The 24,983-nt window shown below is 40.8% G+C and overlaps 1 long non-coding RNA gene across 1 annotated transcript in view; it reads right to left on the bottom strand.

Annotated features, from left to right (window-relative positions):
• Positions 1-9,682: 9,682 nt before the first annotated feature.
• LOC116072960 overlaps positions 9,683-24,983 on the bottom strand; it is a 77,702-nt gene continuing 62,401 nt past the window's right edge. The window contains exons 11-12 of the long non-coding RNA XR_004111606.1: positions 10,460-10,670; positions 9,683-9,871 (exon numbers count right to left, since the gene is read on the bottom strand). This is a non-coding gene — a long non-coding RNA (uncharacterized LOC116072960). The remainder of the gene's footprint in view (positions 9,872-10,459; positions 10,671-24,983) is intronic.

Here is a 24,983-nt window from a genome sequence, read left to right as displayed (position 1 = left end):
ATCAGAAGTGGAGACAGGAGAAACCCCTAGGAAGCTCATGAAACAGGTAGCTTGGCATAAGCAGAGGTGAACAAGGGACCATTTTCAAATAAAGTGGAAGGCAGGGATCAATGCTTGAGCCTGTCCACTGACCTCCACACCCATGTAGTGGCTTGTATATTCCAGAAGCCATTCATGAACATAGCATGCTCACACATCTTATACACACAACCAAAAACTTATGGATCCTTCACTGGATTATTCCACTTGTAAAGTTTTGCCTTTGATAAAGTTCCCTTGAGCTCTGATAAGCTCTCAATGATTTTAGTCATTATCTGGGAAACAATCCTTTATTGCATAAACCTTTTGAGGGGACACTTCATAGCAAAATCACAGCACTGGTGTATGATTCATTTCTAAGGCAAAGAAAACCTTGCTCCTCACACAAAGGTAATTTTTGGTATTGTCATGTGTTCCTACCCTATTCCTGTGGAGTCTAATTTACATGTATAAATATATATGTAGACACATGTATATATATGCATATATATATGTATATGGCTCTGAAATGTTTATATATATATACATATACACACACATACATACATATATACATAAATATGGTGGTTAATATCATTGTGAATACTATCTCTGTCTGAGCCCTTAATTAATTAATTAATTAATTAATTAGAGATACATAGGTTCTATGGAACCCAAGATGAGCAATCCTCCTGCCTTAGCTTGCTTAATGCCAGGATTGCAGGTATGTGTCATTGTACCAGCCTTGCTTGTGCACTTTAAATGGCTCTATGTTATATGACTTTGAACTTTTAAATAACAACTCCATGTTCCTGAGCCATTGACTTGAACTCCAGCACTCTTTTCCTTGGAGATCAATGTTACTCTTAGCCATCCTGTGCAAGCTGCAGCCCTCCTCCAGAGCCATAGGGCACTCTCTAAAACTCAAGGTCAATAGAACCCCCTGAGACACTAGATGGGTTGTTGCTATGGAAATGTGGCTGCAGAATAATCCCATTTGGAGCAACAGAGAAAATGCCAAAGTGAGTCCTCAGCATGAGAATCAAGTTTTAGAGCACGAAGTCCTGTCAGCAGGAAAAGGGTTCCTCATAGCTTAGGCTTTTCCTCGGGCAAAATATAAAAAGCTTGCCCATGTGCATGCAGTTTCAGTAAGTCCCATCCAAGAGAGCGGGATAACAGGTGTCCTCTGAAACCACTCTGCCCATCAGAAATGAAGATATTCTAAAGAGGCTGTCTTATGTCTCCCTTTGGCTATCAGACTGCCAGAACAATGGCCTGTAAAATGAGAGTAATCCTAGAACCTCAAGCTGAGAGAAGGAGCGACCAGGCCTCAGAGAACAGCCACAATAGAAACTTACTTCTTAGAGAAGAATTTCCAACTTGTCCTGACCTGGAAGGAGAGAATGTCTTCACATAAGAGACCGGAGCTGAGCTAGTAAAGGTGAGAGCACATGCTCCACCATGTTCATAGCAGCCTTATTTATAATAGCCAGAACCTGGAAACAACCCAGATGTCCCTCAACAGAGGAGTGGATACAGAAATTGTGGTACATCTACACAATGGAGTACTACTCAGCTATTAAAAACAATAAATTTATGAAATTCTTAGGCAAATGGATGGATCTGGAGAATATCATGCTGAGTGAGATAACCCAATCACAAAAGAACATATATGGTATGCACTCACTGATAAGTAGAAGTTTGGAATACCCAAGATACAATTCACAGGCCACATGAAGTTCAAGAAGAAGGAAGACCAAAAGGTGGACATTTCATTCCTTCTTGAAAGGGGGAACCAAATACCCACGGAAGGAGTTGCAGAGATTAACTATGGAGCAGGGAGTGAAGGAAGGGCAAGCCAGCCTAAATATAGCTATTCCCTGAGAGGCTCTGACAGTACCTGACTAACACAGATGTAGAGGCTCACAGCCTTCCATCGAACTGAGTACAGGGTCCCCAGTGAAGGAGTTGGAGAAAGGACCAATGGAGCTGAGGGGTTTGCAGCCCCTTAGGACGAACAACAATATAAACTAAGTAGTACCCTCAGAGCTTCCAGGATCTCAACCACCAACCAAAGACTGCACATGGAGGGGTCTGATTGTTCAGGCAGCATGTGTATAGTAGATAATTGTAATTTGATCATCAATAGGAGGAGAGGACCTCAGCCCTCTGAAAGTTCTGTGCCCCAGTGTAGGGGAATGCCAGGGCCAGAAAGTGGGAGAGGGCGGGGTGGCAGGCATGGGGAAGTGGGAGGCAACAGGGGTTTGTTTTGGTTGGTTTTGTTTGTTTCTTTGTTTTCTGGAGGGGAAACTGGGAATGGAGAAACTTACATGTAAATAAAGAAAATATCTAAAAGAAAAAAAAAAAGGGTGAGAGCATACCCTGACGGCACTGCTCAGTTCTGCTATTTAAATCTTCCTGTCATGTGAGGAGCCCAAAGATGAACTGAGAGGATCTCTTTGCCCCTCTTCCAAAGGAAATCTTTTCTTTTTCTTTTCACTCTTAATGTCTCTTTAATTGCTTTACTGGGACAGGTGACAAAGGCTGCCAGGACTGCTTTAACTCTAATGAACCTCCTGTCACCTCCAACACCAACATGTGCAGCCAAACTCCACTTCAATCAGGGTTCCCAAAGGGTGTTGGGTACAGCCACTCAGTGTCCTTCTCTTCTTGTTTCCTACCTCAGTTCACCAGATCACTATGAGGCAGATTCTTCTACTACCTTCTTCCCAGGCATCCCTCTGTATACATATAATTCCCAGGTTTATGTAAGGACTACATCGTAGTATGTATGGACCCAGCAGCTCAGGTCCTGGCATGGCACAGGGATCACAGGATACCCAGGCCAGTTCCTTCTCACCTTGGGGCTGCACCTCTCCATCCCATCTTGGAGCTATTCAGCTCATGTTAAGCAGCTTATAAAATGTCTCATCTCACGTGGCAAATGGTCCTGCTGTTTTGCAGCCTTCACACTCCCTACTCTAGGGCATTGATTGACTCCATTAATCCTACCTGAGTCTTGTCCATCCATCTAAAGCCACACCCCACTGTACAAATCTGTGCTCACCTTATCACATGAAAGGCTGTGCTTCTGAGTCATTGTCGTCCAGTGTTCAGGAGCAAAGTTCACATGCTCATTTTTGTCTGTTGTGCCAGGTGACCAACGTCACGTACTTACTTTGTGCTCCGCCAGTACTCACAATGCAATTTTAGGATATGTGATAGTTTTCTTGCATGCAAGGCTAATCAGCTGTGTCGGGATCAAGGCCACTACACTGACCTCACCAGCATGGTCCCCAGACTGTTTATACTTCACAAAGATCAAAAACCATACCCAGAACGAAGGCGAATACCATGAAATGGCCCTATACTTTAATTTCTTCTCTGAAGGTCAAGGCTCTATAATGAGGCGCACAAAGGAACAATCCAGTGGGCTAGAAACACGCATTAAAGGGACCTTTCTTATATCAAAAGAAAAAAAATAGGTCATCGACCATTTTAATGGGATCATTTCAGTCTGCTGGCCCCTGGTACTAAAACCATATTGGAAATGGAAAAGTGAGTGGGATCTTTTATGTTTGCTAATAACATCCAAACAGCAGTAAGACTGAAGTGGGTCTAAAATTACACACTTTCTGCACAAGACATGGGAGCCGATGGATGCAGTGTATCTTAGCACAGCGTTGCGTGACTTTTCCTGGGGAGACAGGACCAAATGTCTATTTATTCTAGAAAGGGCACCATTCCCAGACTGAAAAAACAATTCTGCTCAAGTCTAGCTTGGTGAAGCAGTGAGTTCAGGAGGCTTCCTCCTAAGACTGTGCAAGAGAGGTTACTTAGAGGCCTGTGGGCAACCTCCAAACATTTCCATCACTCCAAAAATTCAGCATGGGTAACAATCTCCTGAATACTGCATAGAGAGAGCCTTTTCCAGTAAAGCTTTTGTTTCCCATATACTGGTACTGCCCCTCCCAAGACTACTGGGACTGGGGCTGAATTACACAGACTGTTGTGCAGGGAGAGACTCAAGAGAGGGTAAGTGACTAAGATTTTAGGTGAGGATCTAGTGACCCTCCTCAACCTCTCTTTCTGTGACAGGATTATATTGTGAGAACTTGAGCTGGTGAGGGTCTCCTGTGAGTGATGACAGCTCCTCTGAATAAGATGGTGACAGCTATGCTGGTACTAGAACTGTATTCTACACCACACACAATTTCTTAAGAGGAAGCCTGCACACTTGGTGTACATGTGTTTATTTGACCAATCAACTTCCAGGACAAGACACTGCAATCAGAGACAGAAAATGCAAAAAAAGCCCCAAACCAGGCCACCAGGTACACATTGAGATGCTCTGTCCCCATGGTCTTCTTCGGATCCATATGACATGTTTCTCAAATGTGTCCACAGGGGGAAGAGAAGAGGCAACACCATGCTCTGGCTGCCATTTCCTCTCCCAAAGTCACCAGGAAAAGCCACAAGTTTTGTTTTGGTTTTTTTTGTTGTTGTTGTTGTTGTTTTTGTTTTTTTTTTTGTCTCTAGATTGTATTTATGAGCCAACCCAGGAGCTCTGGCTGTCACCCTATGCCATCACCACAGAAGCCCCGAAACAAAGACAGGAGGCATCATGCAAATATGAAGTTGGGTGATGTGCCTGTGCAAAGCTGCCAGAGCCCTTGTCCACTGCTTATTACAGTCAAGGTACAAGAGGTTGGAGAAAACTGAAGTCATGTCTACTGATGCCTACAGCCTAGCTCAACAATCCTGAAGAAACTAAGTTGCCACTGTCAGAAGGCATTCAAAGTTGTGCATATGAGGCATGAAATCCTACTTTCTAAAGGAAGACTACACAAACTGGGCATGTTGTTCACACCTATAATACTTGAAAAGCTGAGGCAGTAAGATTGCAATGACTTTGAGGCTAGCCTGGGTAACACTGTGAGTTTCAAACTAGCCTAAGGTACAGAGGTAGGTGCTTTTTAACAGGGAGCACACTAGACGAACAACTGAAGAGATGTTGCTGTGGATGCTGTCTTAATCCCCTCCCCTCAATATGAAAGAGAGAAGAAAGGAAGCCATAATGCTGAAAATGTGCACATTTTACAGAGCAAGCATAACTACAGAAGGACGACTGTCTTGTCTCTTTCAAGTTAAAAAGCAAATTCTCAACTTCCATTGTCATGGTATGGACACTGCTTCAGGTAGTGGTTTGGGCTAAATATGTCAAATACTGTTGTGGAATATGGACTTTATCATTCTTTTGTCTTCCTGATTGACCCTAATATTTTATATTTCTGTCTCAGTGACACAGAAATAATTTATGGTGGACAAATTAGAAGCTTCCTTTGATTTCATACATTAGCAAACTACACCTGCAGAAGAGTACCAGGTGCAGACACCTATTGAGGACATCTCATAAACACCTAGGCTACAGAGAATAATTCCTTGTGATTTTTATATTTCTTTATTCTACTAAAACCAGAGTCTCATAGAGACTCATATCTATTGAGTCAATCTAGCTATTTTTATAGGAAAGGGAGAAAATGTTCCCTTGGCTATTTTGCTTCAGACAGAAAACTGCTACCATGGCTGGGTATGTGTGGTAGACTTCAAAGAGCATGTATATCCATTGTAGTTTCTCCAGGTTTGTTGAATGGCGAGCAAGTTATTTTCTAACCTGTCACTTAAGCCTGGTCTGTCTATAATCTAGTTCTCAGCAGCTAGAAAAGTTTGGCTACACATCCTGCCTCGATTGCAGGAGTGCTCCTTGCTTTTCCATCTGTAGGTCTGAATCATTCACTGAGATGTACAGACATCCAATTTGGGTTAGGGGTTTGATTTAAATGTGCTGTCACTTTTGATTTTTCACATTATCTGCTCGTGCTAGCAGAGAAGGCTGACTAAACTAGCAATAACTTTTCAATCCAAAGAGGTCAAAACAAAGTCATTGTCATGTGAGCAGCTAGGGACTCCTTCTGGTCAGATTTGGCCAAATGAAGGAATGGAGCTTTCAGATAGCTATGAAGGAGGAACACTTTCCTCTCTGGAGCCGTGTGACAGGATTCTACTCATATTAACTTCTTAGCTTTTGGAGAATTGACTTCTAAATTGCCTGAGAGCCCTGCAATAGCTACTAATTGGGTGACCCCTCACTGATTGCATGGCCATAAAGAAAACACGAATTCAGAAAACATACATCAGAAAATGTTTGATGAAGCATCCCGAGATTCCATCAGTGCTTTATGCACAGGAGGCATCAGTAAGTATGCACAAAGCAAAAAAGCCACTGTACCCACCCCTGCACAAGGCTCTCTGTTCAGCTGGCATATAGATTTACTGTCTGGTTTGGTTTGTTTCATACCATGTAACTACTCACAGCTGTAGCTCAACAACTGGTACCTGGGGTGGCATCTCCAAAAATTGTCTCAGCAGGAGGTAGGTGCTTTTGAACAGGGAGCACACTAGAGGAACAAGTGAAGAGATGTGGCTGTGGGTGCTACTTATTCAGTTATTCTGAAACTCAACCTGACGGGGGTGTGACCATCTCTACTGGGTTTATGTGGTGCCTGTAGCAGAGGAACACTTCATTATCTTCCATTGGCAAATCAATGTTTCTGCCTACAAGGGATTGTATCATTTCCCTCTCATATTAAATTCTCTAGACTTACAAGGGTAGTGAGCCTACATCCTAGGATATCTCTAAGCCAAGCTAAACAGTAAACAACTTACTTAAAACACCAAATGTGTATGTGCATATGTGTGTGTGCATGCATGCATGTGTGTGTGTGTGTGTAGGGGGTGGTTCTCCAGCTTGAATAAGCATTTTAGATGACAGCATGGACACACCCACTAAAGCAGAAGAAATTGAAGCCTGAGTGTTAAAAAGGAGGTAGCAAAATAGCATGCTTAGGTACAGCATGGTGACTAGGATGTGGCCCCTTGCTAGCTCCACACACAGAGAACCTGACTTGTGACTTTGTCTCTAATTTGAGACACTAAAGCTCTAATAAAGATCACTTTCATATTGAAGAAAACCAATGTTTTAAAGGTAAAATGTAGTGTAAGATGTGGCCCAAACACCTAGTTTCAAATGGCCAAGCACTTCAGTCTCTGTAGATTAGTACTATGAGTACTGATCTGTACTATGAGTAGCAGACTGAGATCATTCCTAAAAGCCATAATCAGCTAAACTATAGAGGACTATGACTGACCATGGATTGCCCAGCCCTATCTGATAACATATTACCTACCTCTAAGGCCTGGGGAGCATTGTAGAAGAAGAAGGTGGAATGATTGTAAGAATCAGAGAACTAGGAAGTCAGCTGTGAGGTTATATCTGCTAGAAATGACAGGGAAGCTACACCATTCCACCTCAACAATATGACTTTCTAGACAAGACCTTGACAATGACATCAATTGATGACACACTAATGTGGAAGGAAAAAAAAAAATCTCACAGGAGTCCATCTCTAAATAAAGAAGTATAGGCAATTAAAAACAGCTGAGGGAGAAGGGAAGGGAGGGGAGGGAAGGGAAAGGAGAGGAGAGGAGAGGAGAGAAGAGAAGAAGAGAAGAGGAGAGGAGAGGAGAGGAGAGGAGAGGAGAGGAGAGAAGAGAAGAGAAGAGAAGAGAAGAGAAGAGAAGAGAAGAGAAGAGAAGAGAAGAGAAGAGAAGAGAAGAGAAGAGACGAGAATGAATTAGCCTTCCCCAGGAATGAACCCTAATTGCTAATTGGTTATTTAATAGTGGTCAGCCCTGAAAACAAATAACATTAAACAGACTCAGCAGGTTGTATTTATAGTGTGTGTGTGTGTGTGTGTGTGTGTGTGTGTGTGTGTGTGTGAAAATGAAGTAAAAGAAATGAAGAATTTGAGTGACAGAGTAAGTGCAGATGGTAGGGGAGTTGAAGTGAAGAAAGGAATGAGGAATATAAAATAATTATATTCTAATTTTTAAAACTTCAAATAAAAAAGAATGAGGCATCTTTCACATACAAACCTTAATTGAATACTGAGACTCTGGAAATCAAGTCTGAGGCATTGGATTGCTGATGTGTTCCAGAGGAGGGATAGAAGGCTGAACAGAAAGCCTTCTTTCAGGGAGTGCTGACAAGAAAGGAGATAAAGAGCAGCCAGATGGGTGGTGACATCCTGTAGGACTCAACCACACCCCATCTAATGAATAGCACCAGTTCTCTCTGACCAAGTTGCTCCAAATGAAACAGTAAGTTTCCTTTGGCCTCATTGAAAAGTACAGCCTTTCCTAAATTCTTATGGATAGTATAGGGTCTCAGAAAGGGTTGCCTGGATGCAAGCCTAGAAGCTCCATGTAAACTCTGACTTCTTAGGAAAACGAGCCATTTATCTGTGGCTCAAGCAAAGTCAACAAACTTAAAAACCTTTGCTCAGGAAATTTCACAGTATCTGTATATATTTAACAAACCTTGCCAGAGTAAAGGTTGACACATAGATATTCATATACATGATTATTTATTAATGCACCTATATTCTAACTGTTTACATGCATATTTATTGATTCTGTTGGGACCTCTGAACTAAATATTTCTACCTTGTTAGAGAAGGAATCATTCAACTGAAATCCACAGGCAAAATCTGGCTTTTTATATGGTCTTTGAGCTAAATAGACTCTATTCTTTTAAATTTTATGAAAAAATAAAGGCATTAGCTTTCTGTCTTATTGTCTAAGCATCTATATAGTATCATCACTTTTGCTTCTTTGACTTCAAATCAAAATATACATTCAGTTATTTAACAACAGCAACAAAAATACCAACCTCTGCCCTAGAGTGCTAAGAAAGGAGACAGACACTGGGCATTCTCCTAGGAACATGTCCATCAAGGGACTCTGCTTTTGACCTCATGTGATGCTGCTACACAAGGCCACCTGCTGGGGTTCCTGTAAATATTATTCTGTTTACTCTAAGTAGCAAAGGACTAGAAGAATAGCAGGAAAGAGAGTGGTGAGGAGGGAGACATACCAGGTTAGATTTTGCAACTGGCACACACACTAATGTCTTCTCAAAAAATTTTATATATTAACTTTTACTATGTCCCAGGAGGGTCTTGTACTCATAGCCTTGTGACATCTTTCTGAGGATGGGATTATAGGTGTGATCCACCACACCTGGTCAATACATTCACATTTTAGTCTTTTGTTAAGCAGAGATTTTTTAAAAGCAACTTCATGTGCTCACCTGTAAAACATGGTAATCTCACTTGGTTTTCTCATTTCTTGCCTTCATGTGCATTTTAAGTGCACCCATGGATCGAAACTTGCATCTGGAGCAAGCTAGGCAGATGGAGTAGACCTGTATGTAGATAATGCTTTCTTTTCTTTTATCTTCTCTTCTTTTCTTTTCTTTTTTTTCTTTATTCTTTTTTCTTTTTTTTTGTTTTTACCATTTCCACACCCTAAATATCATATGATAAAAGAGCAAATGCTCACCTAGAAATTGTTACCTCACTTTACCTGAGAAGAAATCTAGGCATCTAATTATTGCACAGCATAGATGGCTAGCCTCAGTTTCCTAGGGTGACCTGGAATCTTTGATATGAAAAAAATTTAGTCTCAATTAGGTACCATACCATAGATAACAACAACAAGGGCCTGGACCATGGGGTTGGGGAGGAGGAAGAGAGGGCAGAGATGTCGAAAGAACATTTTATTTTTTGCTATGTTCTTGTTCTTTCCATATCCATGTAATCACCTTTCCTGAGCTGAGAACTGTCTTGATTCAGGGTTCTTTAAGTGGAAGAAGAAGCAGACCATGCTTGTACTGTTGAGATGTTCATATCCTCTCAATGGGAATGACAGGTCCAAAGGAAATGACAACAAACTGTGAAAAAACAATGAGAAGGACAACTGGAAAGATACGCCGTGAACAGGAAGAAAAGAGACCCGAAAAATAACTGGGTGACACCCACCCCAGGAAGGGTGAAGTGGCATTTAAGAGAATTCTGAAAAGACAGACATTGATAAGATAAATATGATTAGTTGCAGGGAACATGGCCTGGGTACAGGAAACAGTAGTGCATGGACTTAAAATGTGAAAGGTCACAAGGAGAGAAGGATGTGGAAAGGGCATGAAAGCTGGAGCAACAAATTAGGGTCAGATTGTAGAGAGGTATAGCTCTCTTTTGACTTGGGTTGTTTATATGAGGTGAGATAAAATATTTCCAATTGTGCATCTGAGATCTGGTCTCGGGTCTTTGAAGCTGCCTATGCCAGAAAGTCATTTGGCTAGCTCAGGAGCCAGAAGGGCCTGCAAAGTTACACATCAGGCAGTGTGAAGCTACTCAGAGCTGGAGTCCAATCTGCATTAGAACTTGAGGGGCAGGTGCAGGAGGCAGATGGAGGACCAGGGTTGGGAACTGGAAGGATATAGGCATTGACCAATGATGCCAGATGATCAGAGACATCAAACCTTTTGCCACTGATGTGAGTTTCTTAAGAGTCTTTCCCTTTTTTTTTGTTTGCTGGTTTGGCCAACCATCAGCAGAAAAGCTTCTTGCAGTAGATGGAAATAAACACAGAGACATACAACAGGACAATATGGAGAGAGTGCAGGTTTTCAGAGCACACTCAGTCCTAAATGGGATGTCTTCATTAAAGCCCTCTCCTCAAGGCTCTGAGATCTGTGTGGAAGAGGAAGTAGAGAGATTATAAGAGTCTGGGCTGGAGAATAACTCCAAGGACACAGTATCCTCTAGTTGCAACAGGGCTGATGCACACATCTGAACACACAGAGTCTGTGACAACACACACTACATCTGTACAGGTTTAAACCAGATAGGTCCAAGCACTGAGAGGAGAAAATAGACACAGGTTCACATCCCTGACACAGAAGAAGCTATTGGCAGCTGCTACCTGTTGGTAATGGCACATCAGTTTTCTCCAGTGGAGAACCAACCCACATTCCAGGACAGGCCTCAAGAGTACAAGAGTAGTTGGGCAACACAAAATGAACTCTAGTGGACTTTTGGTATCAGTCTGTGTGTGTGTGTGTGTGTGTGTGTGTGTGTTGTTTTGCATTGTCTTATTTGTCTTTTGCTCATTTGTTTTGATTTCATTTTGTGTTTGGGGGCCATTAAGAGAGAGAGAGAGAAGAACATCAAACATATGATCAAAATATGTTGTATGAAAAAAATATAGTCTCTTGTAATTCAAAAATCTGATAAGGCACAGTAATGCATGTCTTTAACTCTAGAACTTGGGAGACAGAGGCAGGAGAAGTATTGCAAGTTTGAGGTTAGCCCGGTCTATATACTGAATGTCAAGCTAGCAGGAGGGTTTGGGTAACAAAAGTCAACTGAAAAACATGAGCTATAAGATACAAACAGGCCTATATAAATGCTGACAGCATCACACACTGTTTCAGGACATGCTCTACATGGTCAGAGTAGGGTGAGCAGTTTTGAAATGAAGCAGTGGACAAAGGCTAGCTGAATCAGTGCTGCAGGTAGTGATGGATGTGAAAGGTCAAGGATGGGCAGGAAACAGGCTGAGAAAGGACAAGATGAGGACATCCCAAATAAGTGCTCTGGTCATCTTCTGCCCTGAGCAAAGGTATTTTGTAGTAACACTCACTTCTTTCACCTACCACCTGTATCAGATCAATATTAGCATCCCTTTTAGAGGAGGGGGAGGTAAGGAGTGACTCTATTGAGATATTGGAAGTCTGTAATGCTGCGAACAGGGCTCTTCTTTGCAAACACAAAAGGGGAAACCTGCATGCTAATGAAAGGTATCAATCATCATTATTTACTTCACATGTTGGGCTCTGTCATAATAAAAGCTTCACTCTCTGTAATCTGATTGTTGCTTCTGATCATAAAGGCATTCAAATTCATTTACACTTTCAGCTCTTGGTATGAAAGCTACCTACTGTTCTCTCTCTGTGGCTGGTTTGAGCCTATAATGATAGCAATGCACACACACACACACACACACACACACACACACACACACACACACGTAACTGTCCAGCAGTCATAGAGAACTAGGTACACCTGAAAGGGAGGCTGGGAATGAAATAGGAAGGGTGGGCCAGAGAAGAATGAAGCCAAGACAAAGATTTCTGATCATGGCTCAAAGTTTAATTTTTAGCACCACATCTATATAGGGGAAACCCAAAGACCTATCCTTTGTTTTGGCTGAGTTCTGTTGCATTGATTCAGCGGGATTCTGTTGCAAAACAAGCTCAGCAGCTCAGAGGGCAGTCTGCTTCTGCAAGTGGGCAAGGCAAGAGACTTCCACCTAGGTCTGAAGACTCCACCCAGGTAGGTGGAAGACTGACTGTGGCAAACAATTAAGGTCTGATTAGCCTGCTCAGGGGATGGGGGAAGGGCATATATAAATAGTATGGCTTCCTCAGGGAAGATGGTGGGCTACACCCATTCCAAAATCCCTTGCTTCCATTTATGTGACCACTGGTTTGTTGTTTGAAAACACAGATGAAAAGAAGAAAGGTTCATATTGGAATATTTTGAAGTGGTCACTGTCAGGAATACAATCCAGAGACACAACAAGGATAATTACTTAGGCTTCACTGCACTGTCCAAAGTGAAATCTTTGTGATCTAGAAACAGGGAGTGAGTCTAAGAAAAATATTTTATTTTATTTTATTTTATTTGCTTTAAAATGTACTCATTTCACATTCACACACACAGACATGTGCCCTCAGAGATCAAAGATAACTATTATTTCACCAAGGATAGAAGTTCTGAGGAACTTTGTAAACTTCTGAAGTATGGAAAGAGCAGATCTCCATAAATTTCTATCAATTAAGTCATACTTCCAGAAATCCAAGCCATTGATGCCAGAATGGAAACCGTTAGCTGTCTAAGATGGTGCCTATTATAACCAAATTCCTGGAAGTAAGCACCAAGAGGAGGAATTCAGAACTCCACTAAGCTAATAAAAGCACACTTATCATAAAGGATGGTCTCTCACCAGTCTGACTTTGATTTCAGGAGTTTCTGAATGTGGAGACATCTTGAATGTCTCCATTGCCTTTGGCTGAGTTTTTGTATAACAAAAATATCATACTATAAGGCAGTGTATATACACACATATATCTAAGTACTTCATGGAACGTGATTTACAAAGAGAAAAGATCACAAATGAAGAATCAAACAAGCAAGAAAGACAGAGATGGTGTCTACCTGAGCCTGCTGTATGTACACAGCATAGATAGACTTATACAATGTATTTTTATAGTTCTGCAGGCCTGGGCTATATGAAACCAAAGAATGTGAACAGTTATGTGCTCTCGAGTTACAGACTGGCAGATTCTCCTTGTGTTTTACATAGTGCAAAGAACTCCCTAGAGGCTCTTCCCCAAAGTCATTAATCTTATTCTTAAGGATTTACCCTCGTGATCAAATTATCTTACAAAGGCCCCACCTCCTAAGAGTATCACAGTTTAGGTGGAGCTTTCGACATCTGTTTTGAGGGAGAACATAAATCCAAACTCTGAAGTCAGTGAGGCCCTGTCAGGGCTGCTTTCTGTTGGACCTACTGGTTGAGTAGAATTTTCTGGATACCTGAGGATTCTGTGTCTGTTTACAAAGAAGATGGCCTTTCAGATCCAATGGAAGAGATTGGAGTGGGTCTCAATTCTTTCCAATTGTAAAATCCCTTACCCATAAGGTAGCCTGAAGCCTCTCTGAACCTAAATCACCTGGTATTACACACTGGGTTCCATCTCAGACCTCCTGAATCTCATGCTGAGGGATGAGAGCAAGAATCTACATTTTAAACAAGTATCACACACCAGTAGAATCTGAGAACAATTTTCTTCACATAAATGTCTTTGAGAGCATTTTGCCTATGGAAGTTTCTAAAAATATACAGTATAAAACTCAAGTAAATCCCCATGGCACTTTCAATACATGTTATATTCACATTATCTTTAAGTCATCTTAAAGCGCTGTAATCATGAGGGTGGGTTAAAACAGTACACCAGCAGTAAATGCTTTTGATAATTGTCCCTTCTTATTATAATGGTTTCTGACTGTTCTTAAGTAAGCATATGCCTGTTAAGCTCAGGACTGTGTGTACTAGACACCGTGTGTCATAGGCAGCAAGCCAATCCTCTTATTTCCATGTACTTTATGGGTCATAAGGAAAGAACTATGTAATGATTGTGAGATTTTCTACCAACTACAGGAGTAAGGTGATGTTGAAATACTTCCAGAATCACAAAGCAAATATTTCTGAGTTCTAATGATGTGCTTCCTACTGCAAAGCTCAGCTGGGAACTCGGGAAACAACCAGCCAGGCCCCAACCACAGATACTTCGCATCCTGAAGCCGTGCGAGAGACAGAGCTACAGCTTATTATCTTTACCTGGAAGCATCATGAACAACAAAACAAACATGTTCAGTGAGGACATGGAGAAGGTGGGGCTGGTCAGCTTTACTTGGAGAAGGACAGAAGGACTCCACTCAGACAATCTGTATAGCCCAACCAACATGTGGGCAAATTGACTCATTTACTCTAAGTGCTGTTGGTAATGCAATGACTGTGCCAGATTCCCTTCACACATCCTCTGCCATATGTGTCAGATAGCAAAAACCTAAGAGGATGTTACCTATTGGTCTCAAACACTCAAGCACAAATCTACTGCTTAATGCTCTTTCCATATTTTTTGTGGCAATTAGAAGGAGGGTGTCCACCATGGGCTCAGTTCTTAGAATACTTGGTCTCTAGTTGGTGGCTCTGTGTAGGTAGATTTAAGAGTTGTGGCTTTGCTGGGGAAAGTGTGGCACTGGAATTTGAGATTTCATAGCCACATACCATTTCTATCATTCACTCTTATCCCTCTGGAAACATAGGCCCAAATAAGCTCTTCCTCCTTTACATTGCTTTTGACATTGCATTTTATCCCAACAACAGTAAAAATAGCTAAGATGCTTTTGTTTCAATATATTCTTTGGTGTTTACCAAACTGAAATGAACTAGCTAGGTGCCAAAATGTATACACCTTGAAGATTAGAGAGAGAGAGCCATTAACATGGATCAGAAAGGTACTATAATGTGTATTTATTTTAAGAGCCCCATGTAAAGCATAAGAGAGAAGTAAGAAATTATCAAGGGTGAATTAATTCTAGTTCTCATGTAGAGGAATTCTCTAAGGAGAAAAATATCTCATCTTGTGCTTAACCTACATAAAGATTTGAGACTTTAAGGCTTAAATTGATTTAGTCAACAAATAAGGCAATTGTATTAGATTAATTATAACAAAAAATAAATATTACATGAATAAGCCTTTGCTGTATTAAAAACAAAGTTCATTATGAGTGTACCATGGCAGAAACTCAGACACAGATGTCCGTGCGCTCTCAAAATGTCAGCATTTACTGAATGGCAGTAAGTTCATGAAGTACAATGGTTTCATTGGTAATAATTTGCCAAATATCCATTTTCTTTGACAGCCTTAGCTGAAACAAACATGTTTTCTTTTATTATTCCAATTTTAGTTACTAATGTTAATTCTACACCACATAGTACATACCACATAGGAAATATATCTACATATACATTTAAATATAGGTTACAGACTATCTGTAAAGGGTAAAGGGACAGTATAGTTAATGAATTTTAATGAGGGCCAAAGGGCAGAGAAGCTGATCTAGATGCAACCAGGGTCTTGGGCAAGGATTCTATCTGATAACTGATTCCTGACCCTGCTGGAAGTCTGATAGAGACACAAGTCTATGCTCTGAGTTGGACTGTAGAAATGAGACATAGCAGAGGATGGTCCAGATGGGCAAATACATAGACAGATGGATGCATGTTCAGACACATCAACAAGTAGGCAGAGAGATGACAATTCAAGTACGTCATGCCAGCAGTGGGGTCTGAGCAGAGCTGAAGCTCCTGGGAGTATTGAGTGTTGGTTCCTCAACATTGTTATATTATTATTATATATTATATGGGATATTATATAGGGATGAGAGGTCAGTAGGGCCATTGCCACTCATTTTTAGGTGTCCTCCTCTTTACATGGTTCAGATGAAAGACCTGGGCCCTTTCCTAAATCTTGAGTGTCTGATAATTCTCAAGCCCACTCATCCTGATATGATGTTAATAAGCCCCTGCATTCCTACTGTACCAGTATGCTTTGATAACTTTACAGGGTAGCACCATTTATACTTTCAGGAAGAAGTCATGGATCTGTCCATACCTCGTGGGTAATGTTCAGTGGTGGTATATGCATGTCCACTAAGGACCAAATGCAAATCTGCCTTCAGAGTACAGTCAAATACTACTTTCAAAATGGAGTCTGGCAGACAAAACTGTCTGATAAACCTCTGCCTTATAGATCATGCAGCAGTGTAGAGTAGGAGTAGCCTGATCAACCTCTGTGTTGAATATGTATAGACATGTGTTCTTGTCATTATTCCTTAAGTAATTTATGATACATAACACTTAGCTGTATAATGAACAACCAGTTTAAACAACAAATCATCACACAGTGACTATGAACACAGCATTTGCATCATGTTAGACAAGATAACTGATCTAGGAAGGATTCAAAGCATATGGAAAAATACACAGGGATTATACACAAATATTATTCTACCTTTTATAAAGTCTTCAAAGTGTTCAAAGTTTGTTATCTACAAGTGTCCTGGAACCAGTTAATTTAACAACAGTCAAATGTTTACACACAAAAATATCACATACTAAATTAATTTTATGTTTTTTTTTTTTTTTTAATTTGGACTGGGGCAAGAAGGACAAGATAACTTTGAAAACGCATTTCTAAGACGGACACATTTTCAGCTACAACTATTTTAAAAAAATAAAAGAAATTCAAATTTCCAAAACCAAAATGGTAAGGTCAAACTAAGTATGTCATCCCTAGATAGGTGAGTAGAAAAGTGGCAGGAACAGCTCACAAACAGCTGATGCTAACTAAGCCTTTGGTATGGAAAAAAACAAGTCCACACAGGGATGCTCCATGCACCCAAGCACTACAGGCAGATTTGGGATCAGTGTGGTTCCCACCAGTAGAAGTTTCTAGCACCATTGCTGTCGAATTACTGGCTGAACAGAATAGGCACCAGCACCACAAATTGATACCAAACTTCTGCTCATCCTTGGGTTCTCCAAGGCTGAGGTTGTGCTTTGCTGGGAACCTAAGCAAGCCAAGACTTATCGCAAGCTTTATCCAGTGCTGAAAGTCAATACCTGAGTCCTCTCCCCACCCAGAAGGTGAATTGATATTGAATTGAATCTTCCTTGTGCTGTTACAAAATAAGCCTTTAAAAAACAATGAGCAAATGGAAAATAGAGTGTCTTTTATTGATTGTGATGTTTCCACTTAACTCGCTTCTGGCAGGGGAGCTTCTGAGGTGGCACATGTGCACAGAGCAAGGGTACTGCCACGGTCGATAATTCCGAGGAAATGGACAGCCCTGTCTGCCTAATGGATCTCTCCAATTTCCTCCATTGGAATCCAGCTTGGGATTAGTCACCAGACAAATTTTTCAACAGTTCCTCCGGACAATGTTTGCCTTCAAAGCAATTTGGTAAATGTCAGTTGTGCATCTGGCTTACATCCATGAGTCTTTTCTTGAGTCACATTCCATGTAACACCAAAGAGTTCTGCTCCTTTTCTTGTGGTCATCCTTGATTCTCTATAGTTATTTTCTCAGGACAGGATTAGGAAAATAATACTCCCATGAAGCAGATGTGTATATTTGTCTGTCTCTGTGTGTGTGTGTGTTCTATGTAACATTCCTTCAAAAAGCTTCAGTAATTCCTTAAATCCCGTTCTTTCTCTTTCCAGCTGTTTTCAATATCATTCCCAATGAATGTTTCATATTGAAAGAATTTTAGATACGTAGAAATGTTCTAAGGACAGTGCAGTGAATTTCTCCATTCGCCATACTCAGTTATGTCCCCATCTTCCAGTGTTACTATATTACTTTGGTATATCAGCCAAAGCCAGGGAAACCTCACTTGTTAAACTCCTGAACCAGCTGTGTATCTCTTACACTTTGCTCCTTCTTGAAGACTCAGTCCACAGAACTGCTCTATCTAGTCCTCAGGGGTCCTTGTTTTCTCTTGTTTGTTTAAAAGTCTGTTTATAATAGCCTTGCCATTGTTGGGGAGCAATGGATAGGTATTTTGTAGACTTGTTTCATGATTCAGGTTCGTTTTCTCTGGTTGACTTGGGTTGCAGATTTAGCATCTTAGAGGTGAAGTGTCTTTTCAATTACATCTTCAGGAGTGACCTGGCTGTCACCATAGCTTCTCACTGATAATGACTGGTTTTATCATATGCCCAGGTACAAGAAGATAGGTCAAATCTATATGAATGTGAATCATCAGAAAAGTAACTGTGGGAGCAAGTGACCAAGATAAAGGAAAGAAGTAATTGGATGGCCTCAGACTCATCCAAGCAAACCTATTCCAGTAGCCATAGAAAACTAGGACAACATAAGAAAGATTCACCCTTTGGAGAATTCTTCCTTGCCCTGTGAGAGGGAAAAGTTCCTGGAGCCTAAACCAGAGTTCCTAAGCCACATGCTTACTAGACTGTCCCTGATCTGTGGGCAGCATTCTATATTTTTGTTCTTACATTAAATAAATCCAATGACACATGTCTCATTCATTTCTTCAACTGAAACACAGAGAAACTGGATATAACACCAGAGAACATCATGGAGCCCAGCTTCCTGAAACACCAGATTTCTTCTCTATGAATCTTTTGTTGTTAAAGTAGCTAAGACAGAACGGCCATGTCATGGGCAGGAAATCTTGGTAAATACTAAGTGACTGGAATTAGTAAAATATAAAGTCCTGTAACTATGTTATTGTTTATAGACATAGAAGGAAGTTGAGACACTGGAAAGGAGAAAGAGTCCGAGTGTTCACTTGCAAGTGCTATTTATGAAGCTCTTTTGAAGTCAGATGCTCATCTACAAGGGTCGCTGCTCAGCACCAGTCTTCCAGGACTCAACCACAGAACCATTTGTTCTGTATAAGCAGCACAGCCAGCTGACACCCACTTCTAAACTCTCCAGATATCTCAAGTTGAAATTAGCAATTGCCAGCAGAAAATTGACTTTGCACTTCAGAAGTGGTGAGAGTATGGTTCTGTGTAACCAATTCTGTTAAAGCTTGGGAAGGAAAACAAACCAGAAGGAACAGATTCATCTTTTTACAAATCTTAGTGTTGTGGCCTCTAGTGCATAAAAATGTTTCTGCAGCACATGTCTTCATGGTTGCCAAACCCACAGTACACCAGAGGCTTGATCTACAAACTATGATGCTCTAATACAACATGGAAGACATACAGAGTCTCCATCACACTTCAGCTTCCTCTACTTCTCCATTCTCTTCCTTCTTTTCCTCCTATTCTCTGTCCCTTTCTTTCCTCCCACCTCTGTGTGTATATTATATGTATTATGTGTACATATGTTATCATGTGTGTAAGTGCAGGCATCCACATGCCATGACAAGTATGTAGATAACAGAGGGCAACCTTGGGTTTAAGTCCTCATTTTCAACAAGGGTTCCTTCTTGTTCACCATTGTATATGTCAGCCTAGCTGGTCTGTGAGCTTCCTCCTGTTTTGTCTCCAATCTTACAATAGGAACATTGCAATTACAGATGTATGCCATTATGTCCAGTTTTAAGTGAGTTTTGGAATCAAACTCAGGTTTTCATGCTTGCATGGCAAGACCTTCACCCCAGCCCAGAAGGTGCATTTTAAATATGAGATCCCCAAGTGGGGCATACACCATTAGAGTTTGATAAACAGCCTTGGAGATTACCTATGAAGCCTCAGATGTGAGAGAAAAACACCCAGCTCATGAAAAATACATGTTTGGGGACTTCAGGCCCTCTGCCTTCATGCAAATGTTAATATATGTTTGAAAAGCATACTTTTCTAAAGGAGTTTGTCATATTAGTTTGAATTATACCTCTTGATTTTACATTTCAAATGGCAAAATAGTTCTATTGGAGAAAACTCTAACTTAAGGTACCAAAGTACATACATGTACTATTAAACACAACTTTTTCCTGAGAAAATAAATTAGAAAATAGCCTCATAATGAAGGAGATACACAAACTCATATCTGCTTATTGTGAATTCATCTCACTGGGTCCTACTGCTATGTGTAAACACAGCAGGTCTTCTAACAACAGAGTTTTGCTTTTCATCATTAACAGAAAGATACTTTGCAACATGCCTTAGCTCTGCTCAGACCATAGCTACTTTGTTTCTGGTTGTGTGTTCATGGTAAAATATTCGCAGAATCCTCCAGCAGCTCTTCTTACTTATTTCTAAAATTGGGTGGTATAATTTTAATGGAAAAAGAACCCTGTCCCAGAGAATGTTGTAGACCCTGTTATGAGCTGATATGGATACTGGTTAGCATAGTGTAGCAGGAATAAGGACTTGGCAGCAATTATGGGTGAGTCATCTTTAGGAAGTGGAATGAGTCACAGACAAAAGAACTGATGGAAGTCAAATTGACAGCTGCTAATGGGAAAGAAGGAAAGGGTTTGAGACCCTAAAAAGAATTATTAAGTCTGGCTTGGTTCAGGAACAGCTGTGTGATGTGGGTCAAGGTGTTCAACCTCTCTGAAGCTGCAGTGTCCTTATCTGTAAAATAAGATAATGATAAGAAATCCTTCAAAGGAGTGTCATAGAGCTCATGAGATGATGCACAATCATTATCCTTTAGCATTGGCTCTTACCACTATCATATACAAATGCACATAGTTGCTTTAACAATACCAGGCACGTCTATTCAACAAATGGTGGGTATTCCTGTTGTGATTTGGGAGTCGTTATGCAAAATTCTAAGATTTAAAAATCTCAGAAAAAAAGATAGAGCAAACTGAGGAAAATGAACTGAACAGTGGAGTTCTAGCCTGTGCTGGTCTTACTGGACTCATCTCTAGCCTCACAAACTCTCAACTCTGGCTTGTAATTCCTCCTCAGGATTCCTTCACTGGCAAGAGGAAGGCATCCTCATCCTGGAAGCTGACATGATGGGTAAGGTCAATTTTGAATTGGGAGAGGCATCTAGTCCTGGGGATGAGATGCAATGCTTTTCTAAGACACATAACAAAGGTCACCCCAGAGACAACTTTTCTTAATTGATGATGTTCCCAGTCATCAGAGAAGCCAAATGGACCTCCGTGTGAATGTCCCTCTGACATCCCGAGTCTTGACAGCTACAATTCTTCCTTTTTCAATTTCAATTCTTATTGATTTTCAAGATTCTCATTTCAGAGATGTATGCCTTCATTGTACTACAGTGTTTAGTCATTTATCTGTGCCTGCTTTTATATGCTAGATTGATCTTTTCCTACTGAAGCTGCAGGGGGAGAGGAAGGGCGGCTACTCAGGCGCCATCACCCACAACTTATTAAGTGGAGAGACTTTAGTGTCTAAACTGAGGAAAAGCTCCAAATCAGCAGCAGCTCGGGTTTGGAAAAGAAGCAGGAGAAGCCAGCTAGGAGCTAGGGGTTTGTTTTTGTTTTTGTATTTTATTTTATTTTATTTTATTATTTTTTTAATTTTTTTGGAGGGGAAACTGGGAAAGGAGATATCATATGACATGGAAATAAAGAAAATATCTAATAAGAAAGTCCTAAATTAAGAAAGTCTGTCTCTGGGAAGAGCTGGGTAACAGAGGCACTGCTATTGTATCCTACTCCAAAGGCCAATGTTCTCTCTGGGAAGACACAAGACCATCACATTCTCTGATTCAAAGTTTCTATAGCTCTAGTCACAGGCAGAAATGGTGGTCATGTTATTTCCTTATCTATGACATAAACAGCTAGAAGACATTTTAAGAAGTGTGGAGAAGGCAAATGATATAAACCTGGATAAGAATAAATTAGCTAGTTTTTGCAAGGAAGGAATTCTACAGTAAATGTTGCAGTTTTACTTTAACTGAATTAAGGAACTCATGATGCATAAATATAAAAACAGAGCTTAGAATGCACTTCTGGCCCAGCACATAAGGAACTGTCTTCTATCCGCCACTCTCACAATATGAAATGAAAATATGACCAGAAACATGGATGGTTTAAACAAGTACTTATTTTTCTCTACTAGCCTAATTTCAAAATTCCATCTCTAGTGACTGTGATGGCTAGTTACTAGAAATGTTTCCTCAATCATATTGCTATCTAAAAATTGGGAAGTCACTTGGGTCTTTGGGTGTAGTAGCTGAAGATTACACAAAGTCTTTTGAGGGTCCACCCCTCTAAACTGTAGATTATATCCCTCTGAGAGTCATGCAAATCAATGGGCAGTGTCATGAGAAATTTAGCAATATTAAAAGATTTCTGAATGTGTAACAAGCAAAAATTGACTCAAAGTAAAAAGCTAAATGAACCCTCTCCTGGTCCCTGCTGGCACCTGCATATGCCCAACACACACACACATGAACACACACAAATAGTTAAATGAGTATTTTTTTTTAAAGAATGAATATATTTCTGGGGTAGTGAATATTCTTGTAATCCCCTTCCCCATGCTCTCAACTCTTTTCAGGGTTTGGAAATTTTATAATATATAAAGTTTCTTAGCTTTGTTCATTTGGAAGCATTTTATAATCTGTGTGTGCCCACAGAGAGGGCATCCTGAAGCCAGTTCCCTACAGGGTTAAGCTTGAAGAGACTGGCTCACCGGTATGCAATTGTCTGACCTTCTACATTGCTCCTGCGCCTTCTCACTGGGACAGCAGCATTTAGATTCACTTTGTAGAATATCCTAACAGGGTATGTGGGGAACAGGCCTGCTAATGGGATGAAATTTGAAAGTTTCCAGATATTCTTTCCACAGCACTGAGCTATAAGCAGCTTAAATGACCCACTTTTACAAATAACTCTGGAACCTTGCTCTTGGAGTCAAGTGCAGAAGGCAGAGCAGTGCTTTCCTAGTGAGCACTAAGCCCCACATAGCAAGGGAGAGTTGTTGGGAAGAGAAAGGAAACATTCAGTTCAAATGAAAGATTCAAAGAAGGACTTCTTGAATCGGGTAAAATGAAATGGTCCTAGAATGTGGCATGATGGAGCTTGAAAAACCCTTGAAGCTATATCAAATCCATTTATTAGAAATGGCTGAATGTTGTCTTTTCCAGAGTGGGACAGTGCAGCTGTTTGACAGAAAAGCAAAAGACAATACTCACTAAGTAAAACACTTTATAATTTTTAATTTTTCCTCTGACTTTAAAAATAAACTTTAGAAGGGAATCATGCACCTCCCCCCACCATGTCAGATAAAGAGGTATGTTTTAAAAAAGTCTTATTTCCATTGCTGTAGATTGAATAAATGAGAAATGTCCAGTTCCCAAGCAGGAAGCCCATCCCTCATGTTTAGTGTCCCAGGCATTGTCACTGACATGTAGAGTGAGAACAGACAGGCTCCTCCTCATGGAACTCAGCATCCTTTCTTTCTGTAGACACTGAACAAGTAGAGCTCAGTTCTACCAACTACAAGAGCTATTCACATCCCTACAGGCAGTAGAAACAGCCACATAGAAACAGTCAGTTTATCCAGTGCAAACTAAGTCTTGAGTTCGTAGAGGCCAGCTTGAAAGAGAGACAGAAATGGGAAAGAAGTGCAGGGAGAAAGGCAGTGAGAGGAAAGCCAAAAGAGTGGGTGCAGGGAGCAACCAAAGCTTAGCAACTGACAGAGCACTTAGCTTCACCATATAGAGTTGTGAGCCTGCTGTGGTCCTGTTATTAAGGTACAGGTGCTGCAGGACAGTTCTGCCCAGAGTCCCATTTCTCCTGCCAGCTCTGTGCATTCCAATTATTCCTCTCTAGGACCACAGACTTCTTTCTTCAAATAGAGAAGAAATCAATCCTCCCCAAATCACAAAGCTAAAATTTACTTCTGAATCAACTCAGTTATTCCTAATCCCCCAATACAGCTTGCAGTACCTATTAGCCCTTATCTGATTTGTTTCTGAATTGAGATTAAATTGAAGTCAACCACTCCTAATTTACCACTTTGGGTAAATAAATCAGACCCTATTTGAGAAAGATTAAGTTTTATATTTGCTATGACAAAAAAGGCAACCTCTTCTACAAAGCTGAATGTGCATGCTGGGTTTTCATTAAGGGACAGTAATATAACAACCATTAGAGTACAAGGAGACAGGGCTGAAGGAAAGCTCTGGAAACCTCTCCAAGGCTAAGGATTCACATTCTATTCTTTCCCATGAAGTGTTCTCATTTCAATTCTGGATTACATCTGCCTTTCTACTTGTCAGTGAGGGCCTCTGTGGAAAGTGTGTAGTAGGATCAGCTATGTCCATGGGACTCCCTGCATGCTATCTGCTACCTGCTGGTGGAAAAGAAGGCTGGACTCCAAATAAAAAGACCAGAAATACAAGGGCTGTTCTTGGTTGTCTACCTGATTACTTCTGAGTCAAGTGAAACACAAACACGGGCAGTACGCTTGTGAAGGGTTATTTGCTTAACTTGAGGTAGGAAGACCTACTTTTAAAAAATTTATTTATTATTATTAGATATTTTCCTTATTTACACTTCAAATGATATCCCCTTTCCTGGTTTCCCCTCCAAATAAAAACCCTGTTCTCTCTCCCCTCCACCTGCTCACCAACCTACCCTCTCCTGCTTTCTGGCCCTGGCATTCCCCTACACTGGGGCATAGAACCTTCACAGGACCAAGGGACTCTTCTCCCAGTGATGACCAACTAGGCCATCCTCTGCTATGTAGTATGCACTCAGTAATAAGTGGATATTAGCCCAGAAACTCAGAATATCCAAGATACAATCCACAAACCACAAGAAACTCAAGAAGAAGGAAGACCAAAGTGTGGATACTTCGATCCTTCTTAGAAGGGAGAATAAAACATCCATGGAAGGAGCTGCAGAGACAAAGTATCGAGCAGAGACTGAAGGAAGGACATCCAGAAACTTCCCCACCTGGG

The sequence above is a fragment of the Mastomys coucha genome, unplaced genomic scaffold (genome assembly GCF_008632895.1).
Source record: "Mastomys coucha isolate ucsf_1 unplaced genomic scaffold, UCSF_Mcou_1 pScaffold10, whole genome shotgun sequence".
NCBI lineage: Eukaryota > Metazoa > Chordata > Mammalia > Rodentia > Muridae > Mastomys > Mastomys coucha.
This window is presented reverse-complemented; position numbering and strand designations above follow the sequence as displayed.